General features: G+C 46.4%; 1 pseudogene; it reads right to left on the bottom strand.

Moving 5' to 3' along the window:
- Positions 1–8222: 8222 nt before the first annotated feature.
- Positions 8223–9478, bottom strand: LOC102757235 (annotated as a pseudogene).
- Positions 9479–10320: the final 842 nt, after the last annotated feature.

Raw genomic sequence — 10320 nt, 5'->3', positions numbered from 1 at the left:
TCTGCCTTGGGCAGCAAGATGAGATCAAATCTCATCCCTTACCAATTGCCCTGGAGCTACAGAGGAAGGCAGCAACATAAAAGTGGCCACAAGGTGGCAACTGACAATCAGGGTAAAAGTCAGAGAGATGGATCTGAAGGGTGGGGACATGGGTGAGGGAGCACTCTGGCCCTCCAAGATACGCAACTTTGTATTGTTCACCTTGGAGCAGCTCATGGGAAACTCCCCAGGCACATGGGCATGGGCTCCCAATTTCCTTTCACTAAGTAAAGAATAAAAATAGCTATAAACAAGTACCTATCTATACTAATAAAAGGGTAATATGCTAATTAGAGTGACATCTTCTAGACGTCCTTCCAGACAAAGCTGCAGCGACTGCTGCAAGGGCCGGGCTGAGGCTCAAGCAAGCCACGGTGGCTGCTGTGAGTGCCAGGCCCAGGCGCAGGCAGCTACAGGTGGCTGCAAAAGGCCCAGGCTCAGGCCAGCAGTGGCAGCAGCAGCACGGTAATGGGAGCAGCGCCTTCCCCTGATCCACCAGGTCACCTCCCACAGAGGGAGGCGAGACTACGGCTTAGGCCAGGGGCAAGGCAGAGGTGTTAGGGTTGATCAGGCTAACAGGGGAGCAAGGTAGGGGCGATTGGGGTTAAAATGGCAGTTGGACATCCCCCAAGGGGTCCCAGATTGGAGAGGGTGCAGGCCGGGCTGAGGGATTCCCCCCACTATGCACAAATTTCGTGCACTGGGCCTCTAGTCAATAATAACCTTAAATGTAAATGGACTAAATGCTCCAATCAAAAGACATAGGGAAGCTGAATGGATAAGAAAACATAACCCATATATTTGCAGTCTATAAGAGAACCACCTCAGGACAAGGGACTCACACAGACTGATAGTGAAGGAATGGGGAAAAAAATTTTAGGCAAATGGAAATGAGTAAAAAGCTAGGGTAGAAATACTTATATCTGACAAAATAGGCCTCAAAGTGAAGGCCATACAAGAGATAAGGGGGCCCATTTCATAATACTAACGGGAGCAATTCAGCAAGAGGATATAAGTCTGGTAAACATATATGCACCCATTACAGGAGCACCCAAATACATAAAAAAATTTCTGGAAAATATCAAGGGAGAGGTTCACAGAAATACAATCATAGTAGGGGACTTTAATGCCCCACTGACACCACTAGATAAATCCTCTAAACAAAAAATCAACAAAGAAACACCAATACTAAATGACTCACTAAATCAAATGGAATTAATTGGCATCTTCAGAACATTTCACCTCAAAGCAACAGATTATAAATGTTGAAGATTACATTCTTATCAAGTGCACATGGGACATTTTCAAAGATAGACCACATATTGGGATATAGGCAACGCCTCTTCAAATTCAAGAAGATAGAAATCATATCAAGCATCCTCTCAGATCACAATGACATAATATTAGAAATCAACTACAATAAAAACAATGAAAAAAAATCAAGCAATTGGAGTCTAAATAGCATGCTATTAAACAATGATTGGGTTACCAGAGAGATCAAAGAAGAAATAAAAAGCATCCTAGAAACAAATGACAATGAAAACACAGCAATTTGAAATCTATGGGACACAGTGAAAGAAGCCCTGAGAGGGAAGTTCATAGCTCTACAGGCATATCTCAAAAAAATGTTAATTAATTATCTAACCCTTCAACTTAAAGAATTAGAAAGAGAAACAAGAAAAGCCCAGAATAAGCAGAAGGAAGGAAATAATAAAGGTCAGAGCAGAAATAAATGACATAAAGACAAAAAAAAAAAAAAACAGTACAAAAGATCAACAAAACCAAGAGCTGGTTCTTTGAAAGGATAAACAAGATTGATGAACCTCTACCAAGAAACAAAGAGAGAGGACCCAAATAAGTAAAATTAGAAATGAAAGAGGTGAAGTAACAACCCACAGACATACAAAGGATTGTAAAAAAGGATTATAAAAAAAAAATACTACGAACAACCCTCCTCCAACAAACTGGAAAAGCTAGACAAACTGGACATATGCCTAGAAAAAAATACAATCTTCCAAAACTCAATCAGGCTGGATGAAAGAAGGTGCAAGGGATTAGCCAAAAGGCACATATACTCAAACAATAAATAAATAAATAAAAACAAAACAAAACAAAAAACCTGACTAGGCCGATAACTACTGATGAAATTGAAGCAACAATCACAAAACTTCGAGCAAACGAAAGTCCTGGTCTGGATGGCCTCACAGGGGAATTCAAAGAATAAATAAAACCTATCCTTTTCAGGCACTTCCAAAAAATTCAAGAGGAAGGAACACTTCCAAGCCAGCCTTCTTTCTATGAAGCCAGCATTACCCTAAGTCCAAAACCAGATAAAGACACCACGAAGAAAGAGAATTACAGGCCAATAACCCTGATGAACATATATACTAAAATCCTCAACAAAATTCTAGCAAATCAGATCCAGCGTTACATTAGAAAGATCATGCATAATAACCTAGTGGGATTTATTTCAGGGATGCAAGGATGGTGCAATATCCACAAATCAATAAATGTGATACATCACATAAACAAATTGAGAGACAAAAATCACATAATCATATCAATTGGTGCAGAAAAAGCATTTGACAAAATCCAACACCCATTCTTGAAAAAAACTCTCAGCAAAGTGGGAATAAAGGGATCATACCTCAACATAATAAAAGCCTTATATGACAAACCTACAGCCAACATCATACTCAATGGGCAAAAACTAAAACCATTTCCCCTAAGAACAGGAACAAGACAGGGATGCCCACTTTCACCTGTTCGGCATAGTACTGGGGGTGCTAACCATAAAGAAGAAATAAAAGAAATCCAAATTGGAAAAGAAGTATAACTGCCATTATTTGCAGATGACATGATATAATACATAGAAAACCCTAAAGACTCCATCAAAAAGCTACTAGACTTAATAAATGAATTTTGCAATGTAGCAGGATACAAAATTAACACCCAGAAATCCATAGCTTATTTTACTCACAGAAAGAGAAACTAAAAAAATAATACCATTTAACATTGCAACAACAAAAAATTAAGATACCTAGGAATAAACTTAACTAAGGGGGTAAAAGACCTGTACTTGGAAAACTACAGGATGTTGAAAAAAAAAAGACAGAGAAAGACATAAACAAATGGAAGAATATAACACGTTCATAGATTGGTAGAATCAACATCATTAAAATGTCCATACTACCCAAAGCATTCTATACATTCAATGCAATCCCTATAAAATACCAATGGCATACTTCACAGACCTAGAACAAACTCTCCAAAAATTCATCTGGAAGGAAAAAAGGCCCCCAAATAGCCGCAGCAATCCTGAGAAAGAAGACCAAAGTTGGAGGGACAGTGGAAACTAAGGAGAAAATAACAAATGGGACTACAACATAAACTGATGAACAAAATAGATCCAGAGACAGAGAAGAATCAAACAGACCATCAAATCTCAGATGGAAGGCAGGGGAGGGTGGAGGTTGAGGTAAGAGATCAACCAAAGGACTTGCATGCATACATATAAACATAACCAATGGACACAGACACTAGGGGAGTGAGGGCATGTGCTGGAAGGGAGAGGGGTGGAAGTGGCCAGGGAGAGGTCAGGAAAAAGAGGCATATGTAATACTTTAATCAATAAAGAATGAATAAATAAAATAGTTCAATATTGTTGTATAAAAGTATAACCAAATTCTGAATATTAGTTTTGTATCCTGCTACTTAACTCATTTATCAGTTCTAGTATTTCTTTAGTAGAAACTTTAGGGTTCTTTATATCATATCATCTACAAATAATAATTGTTCTACTTCTTTTTTTCCAATATGGGTGCCTTTTTCTAGTCTGATTTCTGTGGCTAGCCTTACAATACTATCCTGTATAATAAAGGCCTAATATGCAAATTGACTGAACGGCTAAATGCCCAGCAGAACGACTGGTCACTATGATGTGCACTGACCACCAGGGGGCAGACGCTCAATGCAGGAGCTGCCCCCAGCCTGCAGGCCTCTGGCCAGCCAAGGCTGGAGCCAACAGGGGCCCCTTAATTGCCCCGCCAGTTGCCCTGCAGAGGGAGGCAAATAGCAGCAGCAGCAGTGGGTGGGGCTGGCGAGCAGGCGGCACCAGGTTGGCTAAGTGGCTAAGTCAGGTGCCAGCAGGGGCCCCCAATCACACTGCCGGTCACCCCACAGATTGGCCCCGATTGTCAGCCAGGTCTGGGGACCCTACCGTGCAAGAATTTTGTGCACTGGGCCTTTATCTCTATATATAAAAGCCTAAGTGACCATTACAGCAGAATGACCAGCTGGTAGTTATGATGTGCACTGACCACCAGGGGGCAAATGTTCAATGCAGGAGATGTCCCCTGGTAGTCAGTGTGCTCCCACAAGCAACCTCCTGCAGCTGGCCAACCTCTCGCGGCCCCTCAGCCAAGTTGGCCGGCCCCGATCAGCCCCAATTGGCCCTGATCACCAGCCAGGCCAAGAGACCCCACCTGTGCATGAATCCATGCACTGGGCCTCTAGTGTTGAATAAAATTATGAAAGTTGACAACCCTGTCTTGTTCCTGATCTTAAGGACAACACTTTTGCTTTGCCCTCTTGAGTATGATGTTAACTGTGGGTTTGTCATATACAGTAGGTCCTCGGGTTACGTGATGTTCACCACAAGTTGGAACCAACTTATATAAGCATCTACGTCACTCACATGGAGCACATACACAGCAGTAATGAAGTGAAACAGTAAAAAAAAATTTTAAAGAAATTTTTAACTTGTGGTAAATAAATAATAAAAAACATAAAGCACATATGTACATATGTCAAAATGACGGAACTTTTTTTATATATAAATGAATGGGAGATGGCGACGTAACCACAAAATGACATACATCGAGTCTGACGTAACCCAAGGACTGTCTGTATGGGCTTAATTATATTGAGTTATGGTCCCCTCTATTTCAACTTTGCTGAGAGTTTATCATTAACTAGAGGCCTGGTGCATGAATTAGTGCACCACTGGGGTCCCTCGGCCTGGCCTGCAGGATAGGGCCGAAACCAGCTCTCTGACATCCCCCGAGGGGTCGCAGATTGCAAGAGGGCACAGGCCAGGCCATGGAATCCCACTGGTCCATGATCAGGTTTAGGGAGGGACGCAGGAGGTTGGCCAGCTGGGGAGGGATTACAGGAGGGCTCCAGGGCATGTCTGGCCCATCTCGCTCAGTCCTGTTCAACCCAACCCCAGCAACAAGCTAACCTACAGGTTGGACCGTCTGCCCCTTGGTGGTCAACGCACATCATAGCGAGCAGTTGAGCGGCCTTAGCATATCATTAGCATATTACACTTTTATTGGTTGAACTGATTACTAGATGACTGGACACTTAGCATATTAGGCTTTTATTATATAGGACTAGGGGTCTGGTGCACGAAATTCGTGCACTTGGGGGGGGGGTCCTTCAGCCCAGCCTGCCCCCTCTCACATACTGGGAGCCCTCAGGGGATGTCCTACTGACAGCTAAGGCCCGCTCCCTGCTCTCCTTGGGGAGTGGGCCTAAGCTGCAGTCTGGCCACCCTTTGTGGGAGGCGACCAGGCTGATCACGGGAAGGCACCAGCCCCAACACCCCACTGCTGCAGCCACTGCCAGTCACTGCAGTCAGCAAGGTGTTTTCATCAACATGGACTCCAGTCCCTTCACCATGAATAAATGACAACTTTCTTTAGGCATTTTCAAGATGTGTCTTTCATAGGATATGACATTTCTTCCTTTATTATCTTTTTTTCTTCTCACCTGAGGATATGTTTCCATTGATTTTTAGAGAATGTGGAAGGGAGAGAGAAACATTAAAGTGAGAGGAACACTTTGATTGGTTGCCTCCTGCATGAGCCATGACCTGGGCCGCGGCCAGGGAGGAGCCTGCAACCTAGGTACATGCTTTTGGTCAGAATTGAACCCGGACCCTGCAGTCCACGGGACGAGGCATTATCCACTGAGCCAAACTGGCTAGGGCAGGATATGACATTTCTTAGTGCTCCAGCAGCGGACCTTCATTTTTTTTCTTCAGAGTGTGGTAGAAAAACCCTAGGTCACCTTCTTGGATTCATTTTACCCAAGTTACTAAGAATATTACCAGTGGCATACAGGGAGCTTAGCCAATGAGCAGTCAGAAAAGGTGTTTCTTCTATAGTTCACTCCGATCGTGGGCTCCACCCTTGCCCAGGCCTAAGACCTCTGGCCAAGGCATTAGGCCTGGACAGAGGACCCCCAGCTCCCTCTGACCGTATGCAAATTAACTGCCATCTTTGTTGGGTTAATTTGCATACTCTCCTGATTGGCTTGTGAGCGTAGTGGAGGGATGTTCAAATTACATGTTTGTCTATTATTAGGTACTAGAGGCCCGGTGCACAAAAATTTGTGCACTCGGGGGGGAGGAGGGGTACCTCAGCTTGGCCTGTGCCCTCTCGCAGTCTGGGACCCCTCGGGAGATAACAACCTGCTGGCTTAGGCCTGCTCCTGGGTGGCAGAGGGCAGGCCCAATCCCTAGGTGCAGCCCCTGGTTGGGCTCAGAGCAGGGCTGATTGGGTAGTTGGGACACCATCCCCTGTCATGCACAGAGCAGGGCAGATCGGGAGGTTGCGATGCCACCCTCAGTCATGCTCAGGGTAGGGCCTATTGGGGGGTTGGGGCACCGCCCCCTGTCACACTCAAGTCAGGGTCGATGGGAGGTTGTGGTGCCACCCCCTGTCACGCACAGAATGGGGCCAATCAGGGGGTTGGGGTGCTGCCCCCTGTCACTCACAGAGTAGGGCTGATAGGGGAGTTGGGGCACTGCCTCCGTCACACACAGAGCAGGGCGGATCAGGGGGTTGGGGCACCGCACCCTGTCACACTCAGGGCAGGGCCGATAGGGAGGTTATGGCTCTACCCCGTCACACACAGAGCAAGGCCCGTGTGTGTGTGGGGGGGCGGGTTTGGGCACCGCCCTCTATCACTCACAGAGCAGGGCCGATCAGGGAGTTGGGGCGCCACAGCATGTCACACACAGAGCCACAAGGCGATCAGGGGATTGGGGAGCTCCCCCCTATCAGGCACAGAGCAGGGCTGATCAGGGGGTTGGGGCACCTTCCCCTGTCACGAACAGAGCAGGGCGGATAGGGACGTTGTGGCCCCGACCCCTGTCATACACAGAGCTGCAGGGCCATCAGGGGGTTTGGGCGCTGCCCCTGTCACACTGATCCCGGTGCTGGGAGGCCTCTTGGCTCTGCTGATCCCGGTGCTGGGAGGCATATTACCCTTTTACTATATAGGATAGAGGCCTGGTGCACGGTTGGGGGCCAGCTGGTTTGCCCTGAATGGTGTCCTGGATCAGGGTGGGGGTCCCCACTGGGGTGCCTGGCCAGCCTGGGTGAGGGGCTGAGGGCTGTTTTCAGGCTGGGACTGAAGCTTTAGCTCGGAGGCTTGGCTCCAGCTCTGAGGCCTTGGCTGAAAGCAGGTATCTGGTTTGATTGGGTTCTATAATCGAAACACTGTTTCAACTCCAGCTCTGAGATCCCGGCTGGCTGAAAGCAGGTTTCTGGGGTTTTGTTTAGCTTCTGTTTTTGTAACAATGTTTCAAACTGCAAGCTCAGAGGCCAGCAGCAGCAGGCAGGGAACACTGGCTTCCTCCATCACTGAAGCAAGAAAGCCTCATGTTCGCTTTAAGCTGCCTGGCTGCCGGCCGCCATCTTGGCTGGCAGTTAATTTGCATATCGCCCTGATTAGCCAATGGGAAGGGTAGCAGAGGTATGGCTAATTACCATGTTTCTCTTTTATTAGATAGGAAGATGGTTGTTGAATGTTGTCAAGTGTATTTTTGCATTTATTGATATGATCATATAATTTTTATCCTTCCTTTTCAATTAGATTAAATTTTATATACAACTAGTAATTGTACATTTTCAAGCAAGAATAAAGTGTTCAATATGACTAAACAACTTATGATACATTCATGATACATGCAGGTGAAATGAGATGGCAATCTATCAGTCACACCAAGGAAGACTGTGCCCCTGCAGAATCCAAGCTGAGTGGGGGGGGAGGCAAAGACATCAAACCAAACCTGTCCTGCAAACAGCCCCAGGAGAGGCAGTTGTCATTCTCATTCACAGGCACAAATCCATGAGGCAGGGTCTTCTCTTTAAAGTGGATCAGGTACACCACTAATTCACCTCCCCGTGAAGTCCATGCTGTCTCAATAGCTTTTTATGTCTTTCAATTCCTTGTTTCTTCTCAGAGCAGCTGAATCAAGGTGTTGGATCTTAGTAGCCAATTGTGTATTTGTCTATTTTAACCTTAACAGTTGTCACTCTGAGCATGTCTTAACCAAGATAACTATTCCATTGATTATCCAGGCCACCTGCCACAGCCACAGCAAAATCAGCAGGCCAAGAGCCTCAAACTCAGAACAGGAGGATAATCTTGAGGAGGAATGAAACCATGATGATGATGGAGCCTACGATTTCAAACTTGTAATGGAAGAACTCCAAGCAGAAAACAAATATTTTAAAGAAAACCACCACCATAAAGAAGGTCAAGATAGCAATGCTCATATAGTGTAACTAGAGGCCCGGTGCATGAAAATTCATGCACTGGAGGGAGCATCCCTCAGCCCAGCCTGCCCCTTCTCACAGTCTGGGAGCCCTCAGGGGCGGGAGGTGACCCAACCCCCATCACACCTCTGCTGCTGCCACTGCCAACAGCACAAGCCTAGGCTGGCTCTGGTTACCTGAGCCTTGGGTGGCCCTGGGCTGCTGGGCAGCCACCATCTGAGGCTTGCCTGCACCTTGGGCAGGCCCTGGGCAGCTGGGGGGGCTGAGGAGATGAGGGACTCCGGAGGCAGGCTCGCGGAGCGGCCAGACCTGCCTGGGAGCAGGCCCGGCCTTGCTGCGCGCCTGCCACTCTGGTGAGGCTGAGGGGACTGGGTGCCAGCATCTTGTGGCTGTGGGCTCCGCCATCTTTGAGGGCATGGCAGTCAATTAGCATATTCCCTCTTTATTAGATAGGATACCCTGGGGACATAGTTATTCTTGTCAGGTTGAATGATCTTCAGGTACAGAATGAGCTTGGCCAGCACCAGGAAGGCATTCAGAATGACCAGGAAAGTGATTATGGCCTGAAACCTGTGGGAGCTGAAGAGCTTCCTCAATGTGGTCCTGAAGTCTAGGGGACCCGTGGGTGCAGAGACAGGGGCTGAAGTTGGGTCAGCATCTGTGCCTTCATTGCCTAGGACCAGTGTTGATGGTGGCTGCTCCTCCTGCTCCTCCTCCTCTTGTTCATTCTCCCATTTCTTGTGGTTGACATTTCAGGCATGGTAGTCATCCCCAACAACAATGAAATGCTTTAGGAACTTGCTCGTCCTCTTGGCAGGAGCCACCTTGGCCCTGAAGCTGACAGTGTTTTCATCCCAAGTAGCCATTTTCCAGTCTCCAGATCTGGTACAACTTCTGGCTCTGCTCCTTTGTAATGGAGGCAAGTGGCTTGATCTCTTTGAGTCTTGGTTTCTTCACTTCTAAGAGGGAAACAAGGATGGTACTTCCTCATCTATTACTGCTGCCTAGCCTGTCTTTTCTTTCTTTTTCTTTTCTTTTTTTTAAATAAAGTCACAGAAACTTTTATTGGAAATAAACTGTAGCAAAGTGACACTCAGTGCACACTTCCCAATGGGCAAGATGGAGGATATAGGTGGGTGCCAGGAGCCACCCAATCCAGGGCTGATGATCAGTGGGACCTTCTTACTGGGTCTTGGGCCCTTTGAGCTGGAGTTTGTAGGTGCAGGTCTGATCCCAAACAAAATAAAATCTGTGATCCGCCTGCCCCTGCCTATGTCAGTTAGTGGGTAGGGCAGTGGCTCTTCCTACCAAGTCCTGTGCTATCTGTCCAGTCCAGCCACAATGTGGGCAGCAGAGCCTGTGGGGATGAGTGACCATCCATAGGCTGGAACCAAAAGGCTAGGCAGGCAGTGCTGGAGCTGTGGCAGCACCAGAGTTTGGCCAGCAGAATTATATCCTAGAAATAAATCCGCCTAATCATGGTGTATAATACTTTTAATGTATTGCTGAATTCAGTTTGCTAATATATTGTTAAGGGTTTTGTATCTCTGTGCTTCGGGGATATTGGCCTATAACTTTTATTTTGTAATGTCTTTGCCCGGTTTTGGAATCAGAGTAATGCTGGCCTTCGAAAATGATCTTAGGAACCTCTCTCTTCTTGAATTTTTTTGAAATAGTTTGAGAAGGAGAGATGCTAATTCTTCTTTGG

Source organism: Myotis davidii, unplaced genomic scaffold, assembly GCF_000327345.1.
Source record: "Myotis davidii unplaced genomic scaffold, ASM32734v1 scaffold39, whole genome shotgun sequence".
Taxonomy (NCBI): Eukaryota; Metazoa; Chordata; class Mammalia; order Chiroptera; family Vespertilionidae; genus Myotis; species Myotis davidii.
This window is presented reverse-complemented; position numbering and strand designations above follow the sequence as displayed.